The sequence below is a fragment of the Archocentrus centrarchus genome, chromosome 11 (assembly GCF_007364275.1).
Source record: "Archocentrus centrarchus isolate MPI-CPG fArcCen1 chromosome 11, fArcCen1, whole genome shotgun sequence".
In the NCBI taxonomy this organism is placed as follows: domain Eukaryota; kingdom Metazoa; phylum Chordata; class Actinopteri; order Cichliformes; family Cichlidae; genus Archocentrus; species Archocentrus centrarchus.
In genome coordinates this window covers 8,211,718-8,237,310 of record NC_044356.1, presented here as the reverse complement: position 1 = coordinate 8,237,310, position 25,593 = coordinate 8,211,718, and the positions used below count along the sequence as shown (strand labels likewise).

The window sequence follows — 25,593 nt, the reverse complement described above, 5'->3', positions numbered from 1 at the left end:
GAAGATGTGAGCATTTTTATTAGACCCATAAACTGTAAATGTTCTGAGTTACATTTCACATCTGCAGACATTTTCTTCAGTAAATCCTGAACTAACATGAAATATGTTATAAATTAGCAATTCGAAGAAGCTCTGGTGAAAAACTCTCCCTATGAATACTCAGTGACTCACTTTGCTCAAGGATTTATTCACAGACTACAAGAAATGACCGGAAAGGTGATCAGAGTTCCCACGTTGTTATCTTATGAGATTTCCTGCACATCTGTGTACTACACAAACGTGTATGTTAAAACTGAACAAAACTACAATGCTGAGACGTTTATTAATTAATGATTAATTGCACTAGAATACCTGATTAAATACTCCTTTTCAAGGAAACCTGCACACAGTACGTAGGGTTATCAAACTACAGACTCACACAGGTGACACGCTGACTCACATTTACCTTCGCTTTTCCTTCCAGCAACGCACACACCCACAGACACACACTCTGAGCTTCCTACTACACAGACTTTCTCCGACGTTCACTAACGTGCCGTCTGTCACGTGACCCGCCCGCACAGCGGCGAACAGGTGAGACCTCTCAGGCGGTCGGCCGCTTCAGTCGGACCCTCTCTGACATCCGCCTGGCACTGTACAGAGACACTCCCATCCCCACCGTGGCCATCGTCATGGCGATGGGGTCGATGAGGCTGCTCTGAGGCTGAATCTGGACCTCACCTGACATCTGCCTCTGCAGACAAAAGTTGGACACACAGGTGGAGACAGACATTTTAGTGACTATGTAAGCTGCACTGGCTGAGATCAGCTGTAATTGTCCACACTGTCCAATAAAGTTAAATTCAAAATTGAAACAAAAGAAAAAGCCCCTGAAGGGGCTGTTATCGCCCCACCTTAAACGAGACACTTAATTAGGAAGAAAATATAAAGAAACGCCACCTGGTGGCTGGAGGTGTAAACCACATTAAACAAACTAAATAGGGCTCCTTCATGTGTCATATTTACATCATATATAATTTCCCTTAAATGCAACAAAAGCTGATGCTTGGTGAAGTTTGGGGTAAAATGCACCCTTTCACAGCTTTAACCCTGAACGCTGAAACATGAGGGTTTGGAAGTGACAGATTGGACTCACCCTGTGTGTCAGAGCACAAACACGAGCTTTAACACAACAGAGCGAATCAACAGCCCAGCGATGACAACGTGCTGGCACAGAAGACACAGATACCACTGCAGCCTCTGTTGCATTTATTTTAAAGCTCTAATAGAATATAATTATGCCATATTCATACAGATTAAGCCAGGAGTATCTGCAGTTTTAGTGCAAACATTCAAAGTGCCCCGCCACCATTTTTACTACTTTTTATAACAGGCACATCAGTTATGTTTTAACAGCATTGTTATTTTCCTGTAGCTTTAAATTAAGATTCATCTGCTCTCTGCAGCTTGAATTACAGGGTGGAGTCTGAACCGTTATATAACATAAACCCTCCTGAGATGCAGCTCTCTGTGCATCCTGTCCACTGTTTTTCAGTCTAAAGTGTCCTGATTAAAAATGTATAGAAAGCATAAAATATTCATTCAGACTTAAATTTGTTTTTGCTCTCTTTGTGATAAAAAGAGAGAGAAGACTGTGAACACGTTCACTGATGAAGAACCCGTTAAATGAAACGTGGATGCAATCAGGAATTAAAAGAGTCACAAAGAGACACCGACCTGGAGGAGACGGAAGTATCCCGGAGTCAGTCTTCCCAGTCTGATGATCATTCCTGCTGTCTGAGCCCGTCAGACGGGTCAAGGAGCTTCCTGCAGGAGAGGAAAACTACCATCACCTTTTTCATCAAATCAATATTGTTGAATCAGATTTATGCCTCAGGTTCCCAGACATGGACTAAGCCTGATTTTAGACTAAAAACATTTTCAACAAATCTTAAGTGAATTTTAATGTTAATTGAGGCTTAATCCATGTCTGGGAAACGTCCTTTAGACGCCTTCACTGTTTGACAGGAAAAGGATAAAAAGATCAAACTAGAAAATAAATGCATTTATTCTTCATGCTGCAACACCCTCTGATTTATTTCAAGGAGAACTAAACGCTCATGTTGGAAGTCACTGATCTTAAAAGCAGATTTTTGCCTGTAGGAGATGCAAATGATACTCATAACTGCCTGATTAAGTTGACGATGTTTTCAATATATATTCAAGTCACACTTGAGTTCATAACTAAGAAAAAAAAATCTATTTCGAGAACAAATACTTACAAATCTTCTCTTCAATTTGAGCACTTTTCTCACATTGATAAGCTGAAAACCATCTTTAGCCTAATTTCAAACTGATATCACAGCCATACATACACTTTCTCACACAAGTATCAGTTTTAAAACTACTAAAGCAATAAAATTATACATTTTTATTAATATTTCCACCTAATTTTAAGTCCCTTTGTTTATTATTTCCAAGGATTAGACTGTAACTCTTTAATAAGTAGTTTATAACACACTTTAGGATGTGTTTGGATACATTTGCCTTTAGTGGAATTTGACTGATGATAAAACCTGTAATTATAGTAACTGTTACATAGGAGGAGTTACCACTTTAACAAGTCTTGTACAACAGTAACTTAAATGTAATGTGTTATAAACCATTTATTAATGATATCTCCATCACCAGCCTTCAGGTAAAACACATCAGTCTCACAGTTGGAAGTTTTCAGGTCCTTGTGGCGTTGACGAGCATCCAGCCGGGACCCAGCACCGCTCGCCCTCATCGACGGCAGACGGACCTCCAGCCCGCGAAGCCCCTCGGCAGTCTGAACCAACAGCGGGTGGCCTGATGCAGCGAATGGGCTCCTGTGTGTCCCTGCTCTTTGGTACAGTGTGGCACACAAACACTCACAGAGCTGCATGAAAAGCTCCGGCCTGTCAGGGGTGATTTTGTCATCCAGCCAGTAAAATGGACGAGAGAGGAGGAGGACGAGGAGGAGGAGGAGAGGTCGCTCTGTGCAGCATGTTGCACGCTTGAAGGAACATGTGTGTTAATGCACTGCAGTCACTTATGTAACCCAAAAAGAGAAAATAGTTTTTAGCAACACATCTAAATGTTTTTACTGCAGAAAACAGCAGCGCCTGCTGAGAGCTTGCAGCTTTCCTGGACGTAATCAGACTGAGGATCTGTTCTGTCTGAAGTGACTGTGATGTTACATAAGGCCGCCCTTTCTATGAGGCCACACTGATTGTTCACGGAGCTCCAGCGGCTACATAAACGCAGCGTGTTGGAGGAAAAGTTCACAGAAACATACTGCAAGATTTGAATTTTAGGTTTCATGATTTGAATATTATTGTTTATAAATCAAATTTTACATTAGGTTTTGATTATTCGGAAAAATAATTTTGTACATGAATGAACTGTACATCAGACCCGCTGAAATGTGACACGCACAGCCCCAAAGGAAAGCTACTTTACTGCATCTGGGTGTCACACTGCGGGGGCTTGGAGCCCATTTGAATGCAGAATTTGTAAGAATTAAATAATAGTTTGGTTATGGTTCAGATAACCCAGGAATTTACAGTGAGCCAGTATAAAGTCCTCTGAAGGGACAGAGAATGTGTCTGTATAAGGGATCGGGACGGTGGACTAGACAACAAGGTGCTGATTGTGCACAACAAATGACCGCATGTCTGCATTTGCTGCAGATTCACTCGATATCTGCAGCCGAAATATTATAAACTGTTTTCTTTTATTTACATTTTATGGAGTGTTTTCTGCCTGATAAGTTGGCTTTTCTCTTTATTTACCTTCAGTTCCTATTTTGAGGTTAGCTCCTTCAGTGTTTCCCTGTCTGTGCCTCCCTCTGAACCATCTTTGTGTTCATGCCTTTGTCCTTTCCACTGTCTTCATGTTTAATGTGTCTTCTTGTCTCTGTGTTTAGTCCTTTACATGGAAGCATGTTTGTTAAGTCCAGAATAGAGTTTAAAATTCTTCTCCTCACATTTAAAGGTCCTCAATAATCAGTCCCCATCTTATCTCAAAGACCTCATAGTACTGTATCACCTCAATAATTCAATTCAGTTTTATTTATATAGCGCCTCAAGGCGCTTTGTATTGTGGGTAAAGACCCTACAATAATACAGAGAAAACCCAACAGTCAAAACGACCCCCTATGAGCAGCACTTGGTGACAGTGGGAAGGAAAAACTCCCTTTAACAGGAAGAAACCTCCAGCAGAACCAGGCTCAGGGAGGGGGCAGTCATCTGCTGAGGGGGGGCTGAGGGGAGAGAGAAAAGACATGCTGTGGAAGAGAGCCAGAGATTAATAACAATTAATGATTAAATACAGAGTGGAGTATAAATAAAGTAAATAAGGTGAATGAAAAGAAACAATCTATTGTGGGAACCCCCCAGCAGCCTAGGCCTATAGCAGCATAACTAAGGGAGGGTTCAGGGTCACCTGATCCAGCCCTAACTATAAGCTTGATCAAAAAGGAAAGTTTTAAGCCTAATCTTAAAAATAGAGAGGGTGTCTGTCTCCTGAATCCAAGCTGGGAGCTGGTTCCACAGAAGAGGCGCCTGAAAGCTGAAGGCTCTGCCTCCCATTCTACTCTTGTATCCTAGGAACCACAAGTAAGCCAGCAGTCTGAGAGCAAAGTGCTCTGTTGGGGTGATATGGGACTGTGAGGTCTCTGTTAAATTCTATTCTAGATTTAACAGGGAGCCAATAAAGAGAAGCCAATATGGGAGAAATCTGCTCTCTCTTTCTAGTCCCTGTCAGTACTCTAGCTGCAGCATTTTGGATCAGCTGAAGGCTTTTCAGGGAGCTTTTAGGACAGCCTGATAATACTGAATTACAATAGTCCACCCTAGAAGTAATAAATGCATGAATTAGCTTTTCAGCATCACTCTGAGAAAGGATGTTTCTAATTTTAGAAATATTGCACAAATGCAAAAAAGCGGTCCTACATATTTGTTTAATATGTGCATTGAAGGACATATCCTGGTCAAAAATGACTCCAAGATTTCTCACAGTGTTACTGGAGGCCAAAGTAATGCCATCCAGAGTAAGTATCTGGTTTGACACCATGTTTCTAAGATTTGTGGGGCCGAGTACAAGAATTTCAGTTTTATCTGAATTTAGAAGCAGGAAATTAGAGGTCATCCAGGCCTTTATGTCTTTAAGACATTCCTGCAGTTTAACTAATTGATGTGTGTCATCTGGCTTCATTGATAGATAAAGCTGAGTATCATCTGCATAACAATGAAAACTGATGCAATGCTTTCTAATAATACTGCCTAAGGGAAGCATGTATAATGTAAATAAAATTGGTCCTAACACAGAACCCTGTGGAACTCCATAATTAACCTTAGTGTGTGAAGAAGACTCCTCATTTACATGAACAAATTGGAGTCTATTAGATAAATATGACTCAAACCACTGCAGTGCAGTACCTTTAATACCTATAGTATGCTCTAATCTCTGTAATAAAATGTTATGGTCAACAGTATCAAAGCTGCACTGAGGTCCAACAGGACAAGAACAGAGATGAGTCCACTGTCAGAGGCTCAAAGAAGATCATTGGTAACCTTCACTAATGCTGTTTCTGTACTGTGATGAATTCTGAAACCTGACTGAAACTCTTCAAATAAATCGTTCCTCTGCAGATGATCAGTTAGCTGTTTTACAACTACTCTTTCAAGAGTCTTTGAGAGAAAAGGAAGGTTGGAGATTGGCCTATAATTAGCTAAGACAGCTGGGTCAGTGATGGCTTTTTAAGTAGAGGTTTAATTACAGCCACCTTGAAGGTCTGTGGTACATAGCCAACTAATAAAGACTGATTGATCATTTTTAAGATTGAAGCATCAATAATTGGAAAGACTTCTTTGAACAGTCTAGTAGGAATGGGATCTAACAAACATGTTGCTGGTTTGGAGGAAGTAACTATTGAAGTTAATGCTGAAAGATCAACTGGAGCCAAAGAGTCTAAACAAATACCAGCAGTGCTGAAAGCAGCCGAACATGAAGATAAATCTTTGAGATGGTTATGACACCATTCTCTCAGAACCAGCATTAACTGTTTCAGGAATTTGAGCTAGAGTAGCTCATCTGATGGATCAGACCACATGGGCCAGCGTTTGCTCCTCAGGTGGTTCTTTAAGAGATTTATTCTCAGGGTTTTTCAGCATTCCACTCTGGGAAAAAAAGGCTGTAGGATGCAGCCTGAGTCTGCCTGGAGAGGAAACTAAAGTAACTTGTCCTCACCACTGTCAAAAGGTGTGCTCCACAATAATTCATCCATCCATTCATTTCCGCTTATCCTCAATTCAGTTTTATTTATATAGCACCAAATCACAGCAAACAGTCGCCTCGAGACACTGCAAGATAAAGACACTACAGTAACTACAGAACAAATCCAAAAAATCAAAACGACCCCCTATGAGCAGCACTTGGTGACAGTGGGAAGGAAAAACTCCCTTTAACAGGAAGAAACCTCCAGCAGAACCAGGCTCAGGGAGGGGCAGTCATCTGCTGAGGGGGGAGAGAGACAGGACACAAGATAGCGACTTCATTCCCATATTTCAGATTGAGATGCTTTCGCATGACCTTGGTCTTTTGCCTGTGACGACCCCTGCCTGTTTTTACTCTTCAGGTGTTTCAGGTCTTTGTGTTTTGTGTTATCTTTGTTTCCTTTAGGTTTTTGTTATTTGCTGTATTTGTAACACTTACAAACATCTCTACACACATGGACACCCTACTGGCTTCCACACCTCGTCTGTCTTTAGTTCTGTTTAAGTTTGTTGAATAAAATCCTTTTAAAATGGCAAATGGTGTGTCCACCCTTTGTGTCATGGCCTTATGAGCCAGGTTGTGACATGCCCCAGTGTTTTCTATTCATTCTTTCAAGTCCTGTTCTTGCAGGGACCGCTCTGCAAGAACAGGACTTGGTTAGCACTGTTGGTTAGCACTCTTGCCTCCAAGCCAGAAGGTCCTGGGTTTGAATCCACCTTGGCCCAGATATGAGTTTGCATTGTCTCCCCGTGTCTGTGTGGGTTTTCTCCAGTTATAGAAAGAACACCTTTATTGTCATCATACAGAATATACCATGAGATTGGAGATTGTACAGTGATCCTCTGGTTTCCTCCCACAGTCCAGAGACATGCAGTTACTGTGGTAATGTTAATTGTGATTCTAAATTGCTCATAGGTGTGAAGGATTGTCTGTCTCTGTGTGTTGGCTCTGCAACAGGCTGGCGACCTGTACAGGGTGTACCCTGCCTCTCGCCCTATGACAGCTGGGATAGGCTCCAATGAAATGAGAGCAAATGAAAAAGTCGTTGGGGTGGTACAAGAAACAAGGGATTAAGTTTTAAATTTTGGTGATGATCCAGCTCACACTCTGGATCCAAGATGTTGTGAAAAGATTCTTTACCGTTGTGCGTCTGGGACAACATTCACGTATTTGCGTTATTTTTTTTTTTTTTAATAGATGGACAAAAGTTAGTTTTGAGCCAAAAATGTAGGAAACTTTGTGGAAATATTCCTTAGCTACCCAAGAACATGATTTCAGTTTCAAGGTCAAATGTCAAGGTCACCCCATCACTGGTCAAATTGTAAAATACCTATCTCAGGGAATTTTTCATCTATCACAATGAAATTTGGTACTGAGGGATACGATGGCGTTCTCTGTAACATGACATAACCCGACATCGTCATGACGTTTCTTTTGATGTCATGACGCCATTGGTCAAAATGTGCTTTTTCATTATAACTCAAACTATTCATCTCAGACACTATTTACAAAGATTTACATTTTAAAATCTTCATCAAATTCTTCATCTTCCAGGTTCTGTACAATTGCTTACGTATGTGTAAATATGACAATGATCAATGGTAATATTTATTAGAAAACCTTTTTAAAATACCACTGTGGCTGCAGCAGCACGGCTGCCTCGCTAGCCTGGACCCTGAAGTGTTTTGCACTCAACACACATTAGTAAAACTAAGGTCTTGAGTCCAAAGAATCTTCTTTTGTATCTTTACTAAAAAAAAGCAAGAAACAAAACATAAAGGAGAATCTTGACCTTTCTAATCTAACTACATTTTACAGTGTGTAGTGCAGTGTAGGTCGAAAAATTGTGTCACTCTAAGGTCCAGTGACTTCCAGTGCATTTTCTCCTACCTCCTACCAGTATACAAAGATATTATAACATCATAACTACCAAATTATTATTCCTGCAAATTATTAGTGACAGATTAATAATAGAATTACTTATACTTACCAAAATATATTTTCCCAAATGTATACTATTATTTTAAAAAGAAATGGCTTCAACAATCACTGATATGTCATTTAACCACTTAACAGAGTTGTGGAAGCATTTTGATGATTCTAAATAATCACACGCAGAGATGCAAACATATAGTTTAAGAGTTTATTTAAAGATTAAAGTAGTTTAAAAATAAAAAAGGTTAAAGTTGGGCAGGGATCCTCAAGTCCAGGCCTCGAGGTCCAGTGTCCTGCAACTTTTAGATGTGTCTCTGCTTCAACACACCTGAAGTAGGGGGAAAAATGAAGGAGAGAAAAAAGAGAGGAAAGATAAGATCCCAGCAATCAGAATATGATCCCCTATGAGCAAGCTCTAGGCGACAGTGGGGAGGAAAAACTCCCTTCTAAAAGGAAGAAACCTCCAGCATAACCAGGCTCAGGGAGGGGCGGCCATCTGCTGAGACCGGCTGGGGTGAAAGGAAAGAGAGGAAGGATAGTAGGAAAGGTAGAGAGGAGGAGGAAGAGGAGGCTTAATCCTCAGGTTGAGCTGAGCAGCAGAACCACGACCAGAGGCAACATCGTCGGTTTTCATTCTGTTCTTGCCTTTTCAGCTTCTTTGCCTCTTTTTCCTGTCGTTTCTGCTCTTTTTTTGCTTCTTTCTCTCGAATTTTCTGCTGTTTTCTTTCTTCTTCTTCTTGTTTTTTCACCTGCTTCTCTAATTCTTTCTCTCTGGCTTTCAGCAGTTTTTTTTCTATTTTATCTTTCTTTTTCTGGAGCTTCTTTATTTCATTACTATCATTATCTATGTCTGACTCTCCAAGCTGCAAATTTATCACTTCCAGCAGGTTCATTGTCTCTTGTTGTGTCTTTAAGAGCTCTGCTCTGTCAGTCTTTTTCTCCTGAATGTCTTTCTGCACTTCTGTAAGTGCTTTCAGTGCCTGACTTACTTTCTGACATTCCTGCTGCTGTCCATGCAGACCTTTCTTTTCCTCCTCCAGCTGTTTTTCTTCATTGAATTTTTTCTTTTCTTCCTTAAAAATTTTCCTTTCTTGTTGAAGCTTTTTGGTGGCCTTTCTCAACCTTTTTTGCATTCTATAGACCTCCCTGTGCTCATCCATCAGATTTTTATTTTCTTCTTGGAGAGCCAGCATCCCCTGCTCCACCATCTCTCCGTGTGCTGCCTCATTCCACTCAGCCTCGGCTTTCTGAAGGCTTTCAACTTTGGCAAAGAGACTCCTGTTCTTCTGTTTCAGGTTCAGGATTTTCTTGTCTGTCTCATTCCACTCAGCCTCGGCTTTCTTAAGGCGTTCAACTTCGGCAGAGAGACTCTTGTTCTCCTGTTTCAGGTTCAGGATTTTCTTGTCTATCTCATTCCACTCAGCCTCGGCTTCTTAAGGCATTCAACTTCGGCAGAGAGACTCCTGTTCTTCTGTTTCAGGTTCAGGATTTTCTTGTCTGTCTCATTCCACTCAGCCTCGGCTTTCTGAAGGCGTTCAGCTTCGGCAGAGAGACTCCTGTTCTTCTGTTTCAGGCTCAGGATTTTCTTGTCTGTCTCATTCCACTCAGCCTCGGCTTTCTGAAGGCGTTCAGCTTCGGCAGAGAGACTCCTGTTCTTCTGTTTCAGGTTCAGGATTTTCTTGTCTGTCTCATTCCACTCAGCCTCGGCTTTCTGAAGGCGTTCAGCTTCGGCAGAGAGACTCCTGTTCTTCTGTTTCAGGCTCAGGATTTTCTTGTCTGTCTTATTCCACAGAGCCCTGGCTTTCTGAAAGCGTTTAACTTTGGCAGAGAGACTCTTGTTCTCCTGTTTCAGGTTCAGGATTTCACTGTCCCTCTGCAGAAGCTGCTCTTTCAGCCTCTTCATGTCCAGTTCAGAGTCCCTGGGCTCTTCCTGAGCCTCTGAACAAACCTGGTCCCCTCGCTCCTCCGTTTTGGATTCCAGCAGTGAGGTCAGCTTGATGATTTGCTCTTTATTTGCTGCTACTTCATCATTTAGCTTTCCCACTTGAATCTCATATTGGTCCAGCTTGATTTGCATGACTGACTTTTGGACCTGCAGGTCGTAAATGTACAATTTTACTCTCTTGACTTCCTCCTTTAATTCATTTTTTTCAGAAATGACTTTATGAAAGTCATTCTCAAGGCTGCTGAGACGATGTTGTATACTATGCAACAATTCAGAGTCTTGGTGCTGGTTACTCATGTCTAACATTTTAATTTTAATGGTTTTGTCTGCAGAAGAACAAAATTCGTTGTGAATCGCTCTTGACTGTATCCACTTGAAGTGTGTGTCCAGAATGCAGGCTGCCCTTACATACAGGATTTCTCAGAATGTGTCGGTCATTTGATCCTTTGACTAAGATGACGTCATCATCTTGCGTTTGCTGTTTGGAACAGGCCCAGCCTACAAAAACATTCCATGCCCCGCCCATTGAGAATGGAGCCCCACCCACCTTACGCTTGACTTCCTGCCTGTCAGCACTGTTGCCAACTTAGCGAATTTGTTGCTAGGTTTAGCGGATTTTCAGACCCCGCTAGAGAATTTTATTTTTTTACAAGAAGCGACTAGCGAAAAAATTTAGCGAGTTTTCCCGGCGACGTCGGCGACTTTTGGAGAGTTTTTTGTTAACCTGAAATCCTCCGCTATCACTGTGTTTTGTGTACATACCGCCTTCTACTGCGCCCGTTCGTGCGCTTTGGCATCGCCCGGACCCCCAAGAGTACCTGACTGTTGGTTTGTACCGTAAGTCACGTGACCTTATAATATTGGAAGTGGGTCTGTTCGTGTCCTCCCGATGCAGCTGGTGGATAGGATTCTGGATTTACTGAGCTGGCTGAAATCCTGCTGACTGAAGGATGGAAGTTTGTTCATTCAGTCTGTTTACATGTTTTCCCAGATAGCAAAGCATTTCGGGGCGGACCCGCCCTCAAGTTAGCCGATCCGTTCAGGCTGTTCCTCAGTTCTGGCCCTCCGGAGAGGACCCGGCCCGCCCACGGACAGCGGCTCTCACACAGAAAGCAGGAAGTGGACGGCAGCGCTTCTCTACGGTAAGAGCTGTAAACTCTTCTGTTAAATGTGCTTCATTCCTAGCGTTACCTGTTCAGTAAACTTGTCCTGGTAGGAGATCATGAAAATAACTGCTTTATTTGTTGTTTTTATTGAGAAATTTGAGATTGTGCCGGTGGAGTTAGCTTATATAGCACATTAGCTACCGTCATATTAGCTAACATAGATGGAAGCTCTGAGTTTAAAAGTTCAAAAAACCCCTCAGGGATTTATTTCACAGGGGCAGTTTAGGTGGGTGTCTCGGTAGTTTGTCATACCGGGCTAGGAACATGAATGATTTTATTGACCCTTTCCAGGACTGACTGCAGGTAAAGTTAAGCTAGCACAGCTAATCTGGGAGCATCTGTCATGTAGCTAGATAGAGAAGGGGGGGCATATAAGTCATCTTCTGAATGCTTTATCACACTGGGACATGTTTGATGAAGGCAGAGACTGAGGTATGATCTGCAAAAGATCATGAAATGAAATTTATTTTACTTAAATTCAGCAGCTCCTCATATTAACTGACCTTCTAATGTTTTTATGAGTGTTTACAGCTGTTTGTAACGCTGTTACTGGGATGATAAATGTCTACAATAACCAGATCCTGACATGGAGATATGGCATCTGCAGGTTTATGAATAAAAAAAAAAAAATTTATGTTCACTGATTTTTAGCAATTTAAATATTATTAATAAAAATCCTTAACACAAAATATGAACAAAGGTTACAAATTAAAATAAGACACTGCAACAGACACTGATCTGCTTTATTTTCCTTTAGCAATGAAACTGTACACTAAAATTATAGAAAAAGAGCCGTTTCCAACATTTGTAAAGTGCTTCATAAATTAAATGTAGTGTTATTATAATCACACAAATGCAGAAACAGAGTGAGGAGCAGACAGCAGCAAACAGAAGGTCTGAAGATCAGTCTGTATCAGAGTCGTTAGCTCAGGGTGATGCAGTTCAGTAAGAGCTTCATTGTTTGGAGGCTGGTTTCAGTGTGAGACTACATGGTATTATCTGCGAGTTATGTTTTCAAAATTTTGTTATTGCCAGATACAATTTTTAAAAAAATAGTTCACTCTTACATGTGAAAGGTGAGCCCATGTGATCCACTTTCTTTCCGATTTATTTATTAAATCTTACAGATAAGGAAACAACATAAGGGGAGCAGCGAACGTACATTTCCACTTCAACAAGTATCATCGTTCTCCTCAACATAGGTAAATACATAACAAAAGTTTATTTCTTTCTTATATATATATATATATATATATATATATATATATATATATATATATATATAAAGAAAAAACAAACCCCAAATTATCAAAAAAAAAAAAGAAAAAAAAACCAAAACAAAACAACAACGGCGAGAAAAAAAGAAATAAAAAAAGAAAAAAGAGAGAAAAATGGGGGGGGGGGGGGGGGGCTTACAATAAAAGTGTACTAAGGCGTATGTGTGCCAAACATTTCTAAACCAAAGAATGAAGAGGGAAGGTGGGGGATGAAAGACAAGAAAAATGGAGAGAAGAAAAAAAAAAAAAGGCAGAAACCTGGTGGTTACAGAGTCATCTCACTGGTCAGAGACATAACATGTTTCTGAAAAGGCAGCCAGATTTATAAAATTTCTCATCTGAACCTCTCAAGGAGTATTTTATTTTTTCCAGTTTCATAAAATAAAGTACATCTTTATCCAACCTGTATGCGTGGGTGGGTGCGAATCTTTCCAGCGCATAAGAATAGTTCTTCTAGCTATAAGTGTAAGAAAGGCTATAACTTCAACCGAATGGGAGGGCAGAGAATGTACATCAGGGAGAATCCCAAACAGAGCAGTCAAAGGGGAATATGGGATTCTGGTTGATACAATAGCTGAAAGTGAATTGAAAACCGAACCCCAAAATGTGAGTAAGGAAGGGCAAGTCAAAAACATATGAGAAAGATTGGCTGAACCTGATTTGCATCTTGCACAATTAGGGTCAATATCAGGAAAAACCTGTGCCAACCTACTTCTAGACCAGTGTATCCTGTGCAGCACTTTACACTGAAGGACACAATGTCTTGCACAAATTGAGGATGAGTGAATACATTTCAAAATAGACCCCCATTGCTGCTCAGTGATTTCGATATTCAATTCTTTGGACCAAGTGATACTGGGGTAATCTGATGATGCTGAAAGACTAGAAAGTAGAAAATTATATATTTTGAAATTGTGCCCTTCAAAGAAGGTTTGAGTGCCATTATAGAGTCCAACAAAAATGTAGTGGTGATGTTTAAAGAATCCGGAAAATATCTATTAATAAATTTTCTGGCCTGTAAGTACCTAAAGAAGTGTGTACTGGGCAAATTAAACTTGGATGACAATTGTGCAAACGAAGCCAAAGTGCCATCAATGAAAAAGTCCTTTACAGACACAAGTCCTCGGCTTCTCCATGTTGGAAAAGTTTTATCAATTAATGAAGGAGGAAATAAAGGATTTAAATTGAATGGAGAACTAAAGAGTATTCCCCTGAAATCCTAAATGTCGCTTTACCTGGGTCAAAATTTTTAGCGAGCTTTTAAACTATAATATTATTTGAATATGACTTAAAAGAGAAATTTATGGGGAGGCATAGAAGAGAAAACAATGACGCTGAGACACATGAAGCCTCCTCCAATGGCAACCAGTTTGGTTTATTATCATCAGTCCTAAGCCAGAATAACATTGTACGGATGTTTACAGACCAGTAATAATATAAGAAATTTTGGTAGAGCGAAGCCCCCAGAATCCTTAATTTTTTGCAACAGCTCCTTTCTCATTCTCGGGGGCTTCTTATTCCATAAAAAACTGAAAGATTGTACGTCAAGCGACTGGAAAAATCTTTTTGGAATAAACACCAGGATACGTGATTTCAGTTTCAACTGTAATATGATTTGAACAAGCACCAGAGTGATGCAGCGCTCTGTTTATTTTTGCCACATCCAATAAGGAGGGGATCTTGACGTCATGCTGCTCAGCGTCTGCGTGTATATGTCTGCGTTTATATTGTCTGTATTCAGTTCAGAATGGGTGGATGCCTTCCCTGAGTTTAGCAGCATATAAAGCCGCATGTTTATAAGTTTAGTCTTGTCTCATGAGTCTGCATTAGGATCCAGTTCCTGCCTTCCACACAGCAGTTTATTGGTGACTATTCTGTCCTGGCAGCTGTGTTCAAACAAAGCACGACAGATAGCTAACAAGAGTAAATGAGGAGCGGGGCTTTCCTTCATGAAAGTTTAATTGAACTGCCACTTCATCCACATATACTCAAATTGTAAAACTACAACAGACATAAAACACAACATGTCAGAAAAGTCTCGTCACACTTTCACATGTATTTACACATTTCTTATCAAAAATAAGCACTCTCACATTAAGCAGTTAACAAACACGGACATGCTAGGCAACAATGTATAACACAGGTTAGTAGCAAAAGTCTAACACAGAGATGCTTCATCAAACTTAATGATTCAAAGAAAATGGTTCACATGTCGTATTATATGACAAATTGTAACTAACACACTTACGACGTATCTATTCCAAGGTTCAGAGCGAGAGAAACCACCGTGCTGTACAATACTCTGTTAACGGTTGAGTGAACTGAAGGCGTCTCAGACAGAAAAAGCTTATAACGTGCAGTACCCAAAACGAACAATAGGCGTCACCATAGCATCATGAAAATACGGAAGTAAACAAATTGTAAAACTAAACATTTTTCTTAAACATAAAATGATTTACACAAGTCGGAACAGACCACAATGTAATCAGAAAACAAATTCGTGATGCTACTATTTCAGAATATAATTAGGAACATATTGTACCAACGCTGTCTAAACTTAAAATGATTTACACAAGTCGGAACAGTGACTGACTCATTTTTACATTACGCTTGTTATTATGGAGGAAAAAATCAAACCATTAGCTGCGACAGCTTTGCAGGGTTTCACAGCAGTGCAGGATTATCAAGTTCAGTGGTTCCACATTTTACTGACATCTAATAAGACCTCAACACACAGATCCTTTTGTAGCAAATTATTAAGTAAGCACGTTTTTAATTATTATATTGATGCATGGGTGGAAGGTTTTAGGCCATTTTTACCTATTCTTATAATTAGACGAGGGCTGCAACAATTCTTTGAATAACTGAAATAATAAAAGAACTGACAGTTGCAGCCCTGTATCAGACAGACTTCATGCTTTAAGGCTGCTGCTGACACAACACTGTAAACTGATGTGTTCAAAGGAAGTTCATTGAAGTGCTGCTGCTTGTGTGATCACAGATGCAGAGTCGTGTTTCCCAGGCTGCCCCTGAACACATCCTAAAGCCTGCAGCAGACAGATGGAGGTGTGCTGCTGACCCTGTGCAAGAAAGATGCTGTACTGCTGCTCCACAGACACACAGATTTGGATGGAGGACTTTATGGAGCCAGAGCTTTTTATTAGACATGTGACACTGTGACATTTCCTAAAACCTGGACTCACAGATGAAGCAGAGATTCAAGTCCAGAGATGCAAACAGAAGGTGAAGCAGTTTCTTACTCGGTGAGTCAAACTCAGTTCTCAGTGGTTCCCACACATTTACACTCTTTCTGTGGGGTGGGTGGATGTATGAGGATGTTTTATAACTCCAAACATGAACTGAAGACGGTCTGACTGCTTTCCTTAGTTTGGTTTCATGTAAAATAATGATTTTGAGCTTAATTGCCTAAAACTGATGTCTGAATGTTTGAACTGTTGTTAAAGTGTTGCCACAGTTTATGACCATTTCCTTTCTGAAGTCATTGTTCAGTGAAACATCACCACTGATGGGCTGCAACAAGCTCACTTTTATTGAGGATTTCATTATTTCTGCTTTACTGGATACAAAATGTTTTAGAAGGTTTCCAGACAGAAACATCAGCTTTGCTTTAATGTAAACATGTATAATCTGATCTAAGATCAGCTTCACTGATAGATGATGGCTCTGACAGCCACAGCAGAGTTATTAATCTATTAATACAGCCCACTTTACTCTTTAACTTAAATAAAAGGCAGAGTGTAAGCAGCTGTCAGTGTGCCAGTGAGAAACTTCCACGTTACTCTGGAGGAGGCTGGAAAACTGTTAAGGAGTGTCAGTGATACTGAGGTGAGCTTGCTGAGGAGATCCTGACCTCAGTCAGTGAGCCCTGGTGTTTTATACTGCTGTTAGTGAACCTGTCTTTGAGTGGATCCATCATCACTGACCTGCAACACTTAGAATAAACTCATACGAAGTGATAATGTGATCAGAAATCGCAGAGAAAGTGGGATTTTAGGACACTGGAGTCTAAAGTTAGCTGGCATAATGTTAGCTTATAAACAGCTGTTGTCATCAGCTGACGACAAGCCACAGAGAGCTATCCGGGCGGCATCCGTGAACAAACACAGAACATTTGCTATCTGGGTGTTCTCTTACACAGGAAGAAGCCCTTTGGTGAAGTCTGCTTCACTGCAGACTGGCTTTTTAAAGAATCAGTCAGCCGTTTGCTGTTTTTGCTCTGGATCTTTTCTTTTTACATTTTATAGCACAGCTGCGAGTCCTTAGGACAGAAAAAGCATTTATTTATTTTAGGAGCATTATTATTTAAATATGCCAGTGGTTTATTTTTGAGCAATTTCTCATGTACATCTACAGCTGAATGTTAATAAAAGTGTCTTTGTGACATTTGGGACACTCAGAAGTGCCTTTTTGTTTGTACCTTTGGGAAGAAAAAATATCAAGATAAAGCTCATATATCACCATTCAGGTAAAAAAATATTGAGATATTATTTTGGTCCATATTCCCCAGCCCTAGTAGTTCTAAATATTTAGGGTGTTTTTTCTTTACTTTTTGACAGCAGGTTTACCAAAAGAAGCATCACCATCCGAGAGGACAATTACTTTCCCACACAGGGCCAAGTAGGTCTGGACTGCATTTTCTATTTGTCTAATATTATAATTAGTTTGATGATCTGAAACTTTCAAGTGTGGCAAAGATGCAAAAAAGCTAAGAAATCAGGAAGGGAGTGAGGACTTTTTCCCAGCACTGTGAAGAAAAGTCCTTGAGTTGAGTTGTACATAAACCCAGATAACACTGAGGTATCTGTCTGTCACGGTGCTGCAGGTCGGTGAGGTGTGGGCCGAGATCAGCAGGGAGCTGAGTGTGGACGGCGTGAGGCCAGTTAGCCCCGATCGGGAGGCTCTGAGCAACATCTGTAAGACTGCAGAGGACACCGCAAGGAGGCTCATGGAGGAACAAAAAGCATCCTGGAGCATCAGGAGGAGGACGTCAGCGAGGAGGAGCTCACATACACAGAGGTGCTGAGAGTAAAACAGTGGAAACGCCTCACCTGAAACTTCCACCTTTTATGCCACACAAATCACATTCTTTTTTCCTTCATGAACTTCTGTACAGATCAGATTTATTTCCACATGCATAACAAATCAGTCCAGGTTTTCAGATCTATTCATTTCTTTAGTTTATTTTAATATATGTTTTCCTTTGGGACATCTTTGTTTTAATAATGATTTTGTGTCTTTTTTAATCCCAGATGAAGTCTCGCTGGAAGCAAAAGGAGTTCATTGCCAAATCATGGGAAGATTACGTTTCCAGGACTTCAAACTATGAGACCTTAAAGGTTGAAATATTTTAACTACAACCATGAATTCCCCCTATTATTAACAATAATATCTGCATTCTCATCATAAGTTGCGAGAGTATATTTTTGTTATGCTCTTTGAATGCAGGAAGTAAAAGCACAGAGGGAAAAGGATGCTGAATCATCCAGAGCTAAACCAAAGGACGAGGGCGCTGCTTTCATCCTGCAGAGGTCTCCCATTAAAACACTGCTTTATTTCATTTCTATGACTTTTATCCACAGAAGACTCAAAGTGTTTTAGTCAGACGAGCTCAAACCTCCAGTGTGTGTTGGTTCAGTCGGACTTTCTGACAAATGATGAAACCTTTCGTGATGTTTGCCAGTCACCCTCCTACATATCTGCAGATCTCACTTCACTTGTTTAAGAACAGATGAGATGTGCTTTATTGATCCCAAACTTATTAAACTCCTTTGTTGTATCCATTAAATCTAAGTTAAGTGCAACAAATAACAACTAGCTTATCAAAGATCTTAACTCTGCACTGGTGTTGAACAAAGCATAAAATCATCTGCACCCAAACTGCATTCAGAGGTTTTATGAACTCAGAGGAAAGACTTAAAGAAGCTGGGCTTAGAGCCAATGGTGATGATGGAGGTTGTGTAGTTCATTTCTAAGTTAATTTAAAATCAAATATTAGGGTGGTAACAAATTTAAAACTGAAGTTTTGGTGAAATCTATTTGGAAATGTTTTGCCATTTAGAAGATGCTCTGTAAAAAGTTCAGGTGGATAAAGATTTGCTCTGAAATGTTAAAAATCAAGGCGAGTGACTGACCATTGTCTTGATGTGCTGCTCTGCTGTGTTTCAGCATTTCATCGGGCACGTGATTGCAGTAGAGAGCACAGGCGCTCAGGGTCCCGCAGGAGTGAAGGTGACCCTGGTCAGAGCTCCAGTCAGGGCCACGGGTCAGGACAGAGGGCCGCCAACACGTCCAAACCCAGACGCCGCCAGCACCGGATCATCCAGAGACTGACGGGACCAAAGACGCTGGTTTAATGCAAGCTGTTTACACTGTTATTGTAACGGCATTTTATTTTCTTTATTGTGCTGTGAATCCATAAATCTAAACTCTGTGTAAGAGCGCATTAATGTGTTTTATATGTGTAGAGTAGAGAGACCAGGACCCAGTTGCTGGATGTAGTTTGAAGTTTGAAAAAGTGAATTTTAATAGCTTAAAATTTCAAAATAACCAAAGCAAGAAGATGGAACTTTTTTTTTATTTTACAAATAAAATAAATAATAAATAAATCCAATCAAAATATCAGTTTTCTTTTCAATTCAATTTTATTTATTTAGCATCAAATCATAACAAACAGTCGCCTCAGGGTGCTTTATATTGTAGGTAAAGACCCTACAATAATACAGAGAAAACCCAACAGTCAAAATGACCCCTATGAGCAGCACTTGGTGACAGTGGGAAGGAAAAACTCCCTTTAACAGGAAGAAACCTCCAGCAGAACCAGGTTCAGGGAGGGGGGGTCATCTGCTGAGGGGGGAGAGAGAGAGATTAATAATAACTAACAATTAACAGGTAACAAATGAACCAAGTGGTGCCCACAACAAACCCCGCCCCCAGCAGGTTTTAGCTGATTTGTTGTCACTCTGAAACACTGAATCACAGAAATAACACACAGGTCTTGTTGTCCATGCCCATAATTTTCCTTTGACCTTTACCTTGAGGTCAAGGTCACTGAGATTCAAACTTGATAAGCAGCATAGCGATGGGTTATTGATCTCCAGTGTCAGTAACGAGCCTGTGTCCTCTGAGTGTTTAATGAGACCTTTTTTTGTTAATGAAAACATCGAAATCACATTTTAGCTTCAAACTCCAGAGCAGTCATGGACTTTTCTCCCTTTTTCGTGTCTTTTAAAGATGTCAGGTGAAAGGACCAATATCCTTTCTCCTTACTAAAATTATTATTATTATCATGCCTCCATGGGGTAGTGGTTAACACAAATGTGCTTTACAAGCAAAAGGTCACTGCTTTGATACCAGCCGGAGGCACGAAGGACATCTGATGCAAAACTCTGCAAAGTCAGCCCTGCAGAGCGAGCAGCCAAAAGTGTCTTTTATTAAAATATATAACTACTTATGTAGTGATCCCACTGGTCCAGATGTAGCGCAGCTAATTCATGATACCAAAAGATATTAAAAATTTAATTCTGGAGGATGATTGCTCACAATTTGGCAACCCCGATGGAAAACTTGTTGCTATTAGTGACTTAAATAGACCTTATAAACTGCATCAGTTTTTGTTGATGGCAGCACAGTGGCGCAGTGGTTAGCACTGCTGCCTCACAGTTAGAATACCATCTGGAAGGCCTGGGTTCGATTCCACCTTGGCCCAGGCCTCTCCCTCTCTCTGTGTGGAGTTTGCATGTTCTCCCCGTGCTTGCGTGGGTTTCCTCCGGGTACTCCGGTTTCCTCCCACATTCCAAAGACATGCACTTACTGGGGTTAGGTTAATTAGCTATTCTAAATTGCCCATAGGTGTGAATGTGAGTGTGAAAGGTTGTTCGTCTCTCTGTGTTGGCCCTGTGACAGGCTGGCGACCTGTTCAGGGTGTACCCTGCCTCTCGCCCTATGACAGCTGGGATAGGCTCCAGCCCCCCCGTGACCCTTAACAGGATAAGGGAATGGATGGAGTTTTTGTTGATGCTGCTTTGGATTTATGAAACTTGTGATTTAAGGTTCCAAAAACAAAGATGAGCACAAAGATATGAGTGTGCGTGAAGCTGCCGGCCTCCCTACAGGTAACTGCAGCTCGTTTTTAGGACAGTTTGAGTAAAAAGCAGTTTCAGAAAAAGATGCATTGTGACTTTTTTGTTGCTCTATGTTGAATATATAATGACTTGGTGTTTTGTGGCGACTTTGATTGGCTTGCTCAAATTCTCCTGTGAGTTTCCGTTGGCTGAATGGGGACAGCAAAGCTCTTTAGCATCTTATCTGCTTGTCCAGCTGCTGTGACCGAGGGCCCGTTCTACTTCCTGTCCTAATGCACTGCTTGATAACAAAGATCTCAGTGTGCAGAGTCAGGGAGGGGGTGTGGGGGCGAGGGCAGCTTCAAACAAACCACTGACTGCATAAACACTCTTTACAGCAGCCTGAACCTCGGACTCATGACGGAGAGACTGAATGTCAAGGCTTCTTTCAGCTGAACAAACAGCACGAGGCTACGAGAGAACCAAGAATGGTGCATGCAGCTTCCTGCAGCCAATGTTCTGTTGAATTACTGAGATACACAGCACACTGGAGGCTGCTCTTTATTACAGTGTGTTTTTAAGGACCTAATAAGCTACTTTCCAGCTCCACATAATTATGTTTGGCCTCTAAAAAAAACAGATCTGCATGATTGTCAGCTCAAAATAATCCTCATTTATCTTATACCAGGAGCTGGTGCAGCTCCTCAGTTGATCTTCTGTCTAAAACAAGCTGCCTCTCACTTTAGGCCAGCTTCCTTCTGATTGGCTGTCCCTCACAAACAGAAGATTTAAACTGCAGGTAGATGGGGCTTCTTGTTTACACACCCATTGACAATTTGAGCTCCTCACCCCACGGTGACATCCGTAGAAGCATTGTCTCACACCCACCCACCTATTCTGTCTCTTGCCTCGAGCACCACCACCTGCAAACCCACAGAAATTCAACATGGTGAAGCACACTCACCGGCCACTTCATTAGGCACACCTGTTCAACTGCTTGTTAGTGCAAATATCTAATCAGTCAAAAAAGGGGATTTAAGTGACTCTGAACGTGGCGTGGTTGATGGTGACAGACAGGCTGGCCTGAGTATTTCAGAGGCTGCTGATCTGCTGGGATTTCCCCACACAACCACCTCTGGGTTTACAGGGAATGGTGCTACAAAGAAACAATCCAGTAAAGGGGCAGTTCTCTGTGCAAAAAATGCCTTATTGATGCCAGCAGCAGAAGATCACACTGGCACAAAGGAAACTGAACCTATGGCTCACATGGATTCACCAAAACTGGAGAACAGGAAATTGGGAAAACGTTGCCCGCTCTGATGAGTTGGGTGGAAGAATCAGACTTTGGTGTAAAAAGCATGAAGGCATGACGGATCCATCCTGCCTCATATCAGCAGTACAGGCTAGTGTTGATTGTGTAATGGGGGGGGGTGGGGGCATTTTCTTGGCACACTTTGGGCCAAAGTGGTTGGTGAGTGTATGATTCAAGAGTTGTGGTTAAGTAGCCAAAAAAACCCCAAAAACTTCCTCATAAGGACACAGGAAAAAAAGCAGTTCAGTACTTCAGTAATCCATCTGCCGTTCATCAGGGTGGATGCTGCTGATGTAGGTCTGACTTTTGAAACTACAAAAACACTCAAATTCTTACTGTCTAGTTTCATATAAGCTGTTTAAACAAGGACAGCCCAATGGAAAAAAATCATTACCAGGTTTGTTGGAATTTTTTTTTAAAAAGGAAGAAGAAACAAGAAGGAAGTAGTAGTAGTGGTAGTAGTACTGTTGTAGTAGTATAGGCTACCAACCATAGCAGGGAAATTAAATGTTCAGACACGTCTCACCCTGCTGTCCACTCACATTTTCACTTCCTGCTCTTATTGTGGCTGCCACGCAGATATTTCTGGGTCACCTCACTTAACGAGGAACCTTCCTGAGCAGAATTAACTCCTCGATCACATTCAGGGAAGAGATCCAACGGGACTACAGTCGAGAGGAGGATCTTTACCTGAGCGCCAAAGTTTTGCAGCTGGCGCGCAGCAGCCAGTCCCGAAGCCCCGGCACCGATGATAATAACGTTTTTCTGCATAGAACCATAAAATGGATAAAAGGTCCTATAAGCCATGATAGAATAAATAACAATAAAAGCTAAATGTAGGTAATGTGGATGAGGACACTCACAGAGCAGAATCTTTCTGGGAGCAGAGGCTGTTTGGTCACCAGCACGCCGGTGTTGATGAGGCCCTTCCTGGTCATGAAATGGAGCACCCGGTCCAACTCCTGCACGCAGCGCACGCGCACCAACCCCCGAACGGTGATGTGCTGAGCGCATTTCTCTGCAGTCAGCACCTCCTGCAGAAGAAAAGCAGGAACAAAATCTCACCGTTTTGTTTGTTGCTAGATAAATAACTAGATTTCTATATGTCCAGATGGAAAGATAAATATGTTTCCAAACAAGCTATGAGCCCAAGTCTAAGTATAGAACAATGACCTTTTTAATGCTGAGTTTGATAGGTAGACTGTATGTGTATCATACAGGTCATTCAAATTGAAAGACCAAATGAATAAATGACTGGAAACACCATGATCTGTCGAGTAATCTTGTGGTTCTGCATGAAAGTCTTGACTGGAATATCAGTGGCTGCTTACTGTAGCCTTAAGGAATTCACAGTGCTTGTGCACTGTGCTCAGGATCTGTCCATGGTGCTGTCCTTGGTGCTGAAGTTCCTTGGCATCACTCAAATAATTATGAGACTCAAAAAGTGATCATATGTGGTGCCAACGTTTGTTTTTATTGCATCTTTGCTTTTTGTAAGACCAAATCAAGAGTAAATGAAGAGACTTACACCCCAAATAGTTTGTAGTTTTCTTTTTATTGCTATCTGCCCTTACAAATGGGACACATGACTGGAACTCAAAATTATACAGTACATTACACTAATTTTTGAACAGGCACCTAGTGAAATAGGGAATAGGACTGTGATGGAATTTGCAGAGATTTGATTTCCAATTTCTATGAATTTTTGTGTGGTGTTCATTGTGAAGAAGTGACTGTGGCCAAATTTTGATTTCAAGATGTCATAATTTCACATTCCTACAGCTATATGACTTGAGAATGGTCTCAGGTGTAGTGGAGAACATGTTTAATGAGGATATGATGGTGTTTGCAGCAAAAACAAATTTAAGTCTGAGTGAATATTTTATGTTTTCTATACATTTTTAATCAGGACACTTTAGACTGATGAAAACAGTGGACAGGATGCACAGAGAGCTGCATCTCAGGAGGGTTTATGTTCTATAATGGTTCAGACTCCACCCTGTAATTCAAGCCGCAGAGAGCAGATGAATCTTAATTTAAAGCTACAGAAAATAACAATGCTGTTAAATATAACTGATGTGCCTGTTATAAAAAAGTAGTAAAAATGGTGGCGGGGCACTTTGAATGTTTGCACTAAAACTGCAGATATTCCTGGCTTAATCTGTATGAATATGGCATAATTATATTCTATTAGAGCTTTAAAATAAATGCAACAGAGGCTGCAGTGGTTCCTGCAGTACTTCGTGGCCTATTTGATTTTGTTCAGGTTATCAAGAATTAATTATATTTTAGTAACGCTGTCTGATGCATTGGTGTGTGATGAATTACAACGTTTTAGACCCAAATACAAACTAAACCAAAAAGAAAAACCTTTATTGAAACTGATAAAAAGAACAAAGTGCACTGTGTGAATAAACGAACTGACTGGAGGCCTGCAGAGGAGATTAAAAGACAGTAAGACAAAGGAGTGATGGGAAGACAGGATTATATATACACACACAAGGTGGACACAAGGGGGAAAGCAAGACATGGGTGTAAACACAACCGATCACAGGGGAGGAAGTAAAACTGAATACAAGTCACAGAAGATGACTAACTGACAAATTAGAACAGGAAGTAATGATCAATAACTAAACAGAAACACAAAAGTAAAGTTAACATGGGGGAAACTGAGCAATCTAATAAACTCTGGTATAAACAGTAACTGGAACAAAGAACTCAAGACTGAAATACTAAAGAAATACATGATGACAATATAAACAAACAAAGAACCAAAAAAACAAAAACAAGGCTATTTAATAATAAACAAGAAATCAGATTCTATAAACTCCAAACCCGGTCCCACGACACGGGGGTGGTAAATGGAGGGTGTGTTAGGATTGTTTTTGTTTGACTGACTGGAGATAAAGACTCGCTCGTTTGTGTGTGATATTTTTTGTTTTACTTTAATGCTCCCAGTCTTTAAAAATGAAGGTATCAGGCTTAATCTGTGTCTTCTGTGCCAGCGCGTTCTCATCGCTGGGCTGTTGATTCGCTCTGTTGTGTTAAAGCTCGTGTTTGTGCTCTGACACACAGGGTGAGTCCAATCTGTCACTTCCAAACCCTCATGTTTCAGCGTTCAGGGTTAAAGCTGTGAAAGGGTGCATTTTACCCCAAACTTCACCAAGCATCAGCTTTTGTTGCATTTAAGGGAAATTATATATGATGTAAATATGACACATGAAGGAGCCCTATTTAGTTTGTTTAATGTGGTTTACACCTCCAGCCACCAGGTGGCGTTTCTTTATATTTTCTTCCTAATTAAGTGTCTCGTTTAAGGTGGGGCGATAACAGCCCCTTCAGGGGCTTTTTCTTTTGTTTCAATTTTGAATTTAACTTTATTGGACAGTGTGGACAATTACAGCTGATCTCAGCCAGTGCAGCTTACATAGTCACTAAAATGTCTGTCTCCACCTGTGTGTCCAACTTTTGTCTGCAGAGGCAGATGTCAGGTGAGGTCCAGATTCAGCCTCAGAGCAGCCTCATCGACCCCATCGCCATGACGATGGCCACGGTGGGGATGGGAGTGTCTCTGTACAGTGCCAGGCGGATGTCAGAG

The 25,593-nt window shown here is 40.9% G+C and overlaps 5 long non-coding RNA genes across 5 annotated transcripts; 3 read left to right on the top strand and 2 right to left on the bottom strand.

The window, feature by feature from the left end:
* LOC115788044 (uncharacterized) lies at nt 1–2,963 on the bottom strand. The gene is made up of 3 exons (XR_004020562.1): nt 2,698–2,963; nt 1,717–1,806; nt 1–733 (listed from the first exon to the last, which is right to left on the bottom strand). It is a non-coding gene; the product is annotated as an uncharacterized LOC115788044 (long non-coding RNA).
* Nucleotides 2,964–10,775: 7,812 nt separating this feature from the next.
* LOC115788740 (uncharacterized) lies at nt 10,776–15,687 on the top strand. Its single transcript, XR_004020618.1, has 3 exons — nt 10,776–10,996; nt 11,151–11,301; nt 15,604–15,687. It is a non-coding gene; the product is annotated as an uncharacterized LOC115788740 (long non-coding RNA).
* Nucleotides 15,688–15,795: 108 nt separating this feature from the next.
* Nucleotides 15,796–17,574, top strand: LOC115787563 (uncharacterized). The gene is made up of 3 exons (XR_004020516.1): nt 15,796–15,865; nt 17,180–17,240; nt 17,446–17,574. It is a non-coding gene; the product is annotated as an uncharacterized LOC115787563 (long non-coding RNA).
* A 15-nt stretch (nt 17,575–17,589) lies between these two features.
* Nucleotides 17,590–18,137, top strand: LOC115787562 (uncharacterized). Its single transcript, XR_004020515.1, has 3 exons — nt 17,590–17,639; nt 17,873–17,959; nt 18,069–18,137. It is a non-coding gene; the product is annotated as an uncharacterized LOC115787562 (long non-coding RNA).
* Nucleotides 18,138–21,572: 3,435 nt separating this feature from the next.
* On the bottom strand, nt 21,573–23,022 carry LOC115787579 (uncharacterized). Its single transcript, XR_004020517.1, has 3 exons — nt 22,859–23,022; nt 22,686–22,760; nt 21,573–21,606 (listed from the first exon to the last, which is right to left on the bottom strand). It is a non-coding gene; the product is annotated as an uncharacterized LOC115787579 (long non-coding RNA).
* Between the last annotated feature and the right edge of the window lie 2,571 nt (nt 23,023–25,593).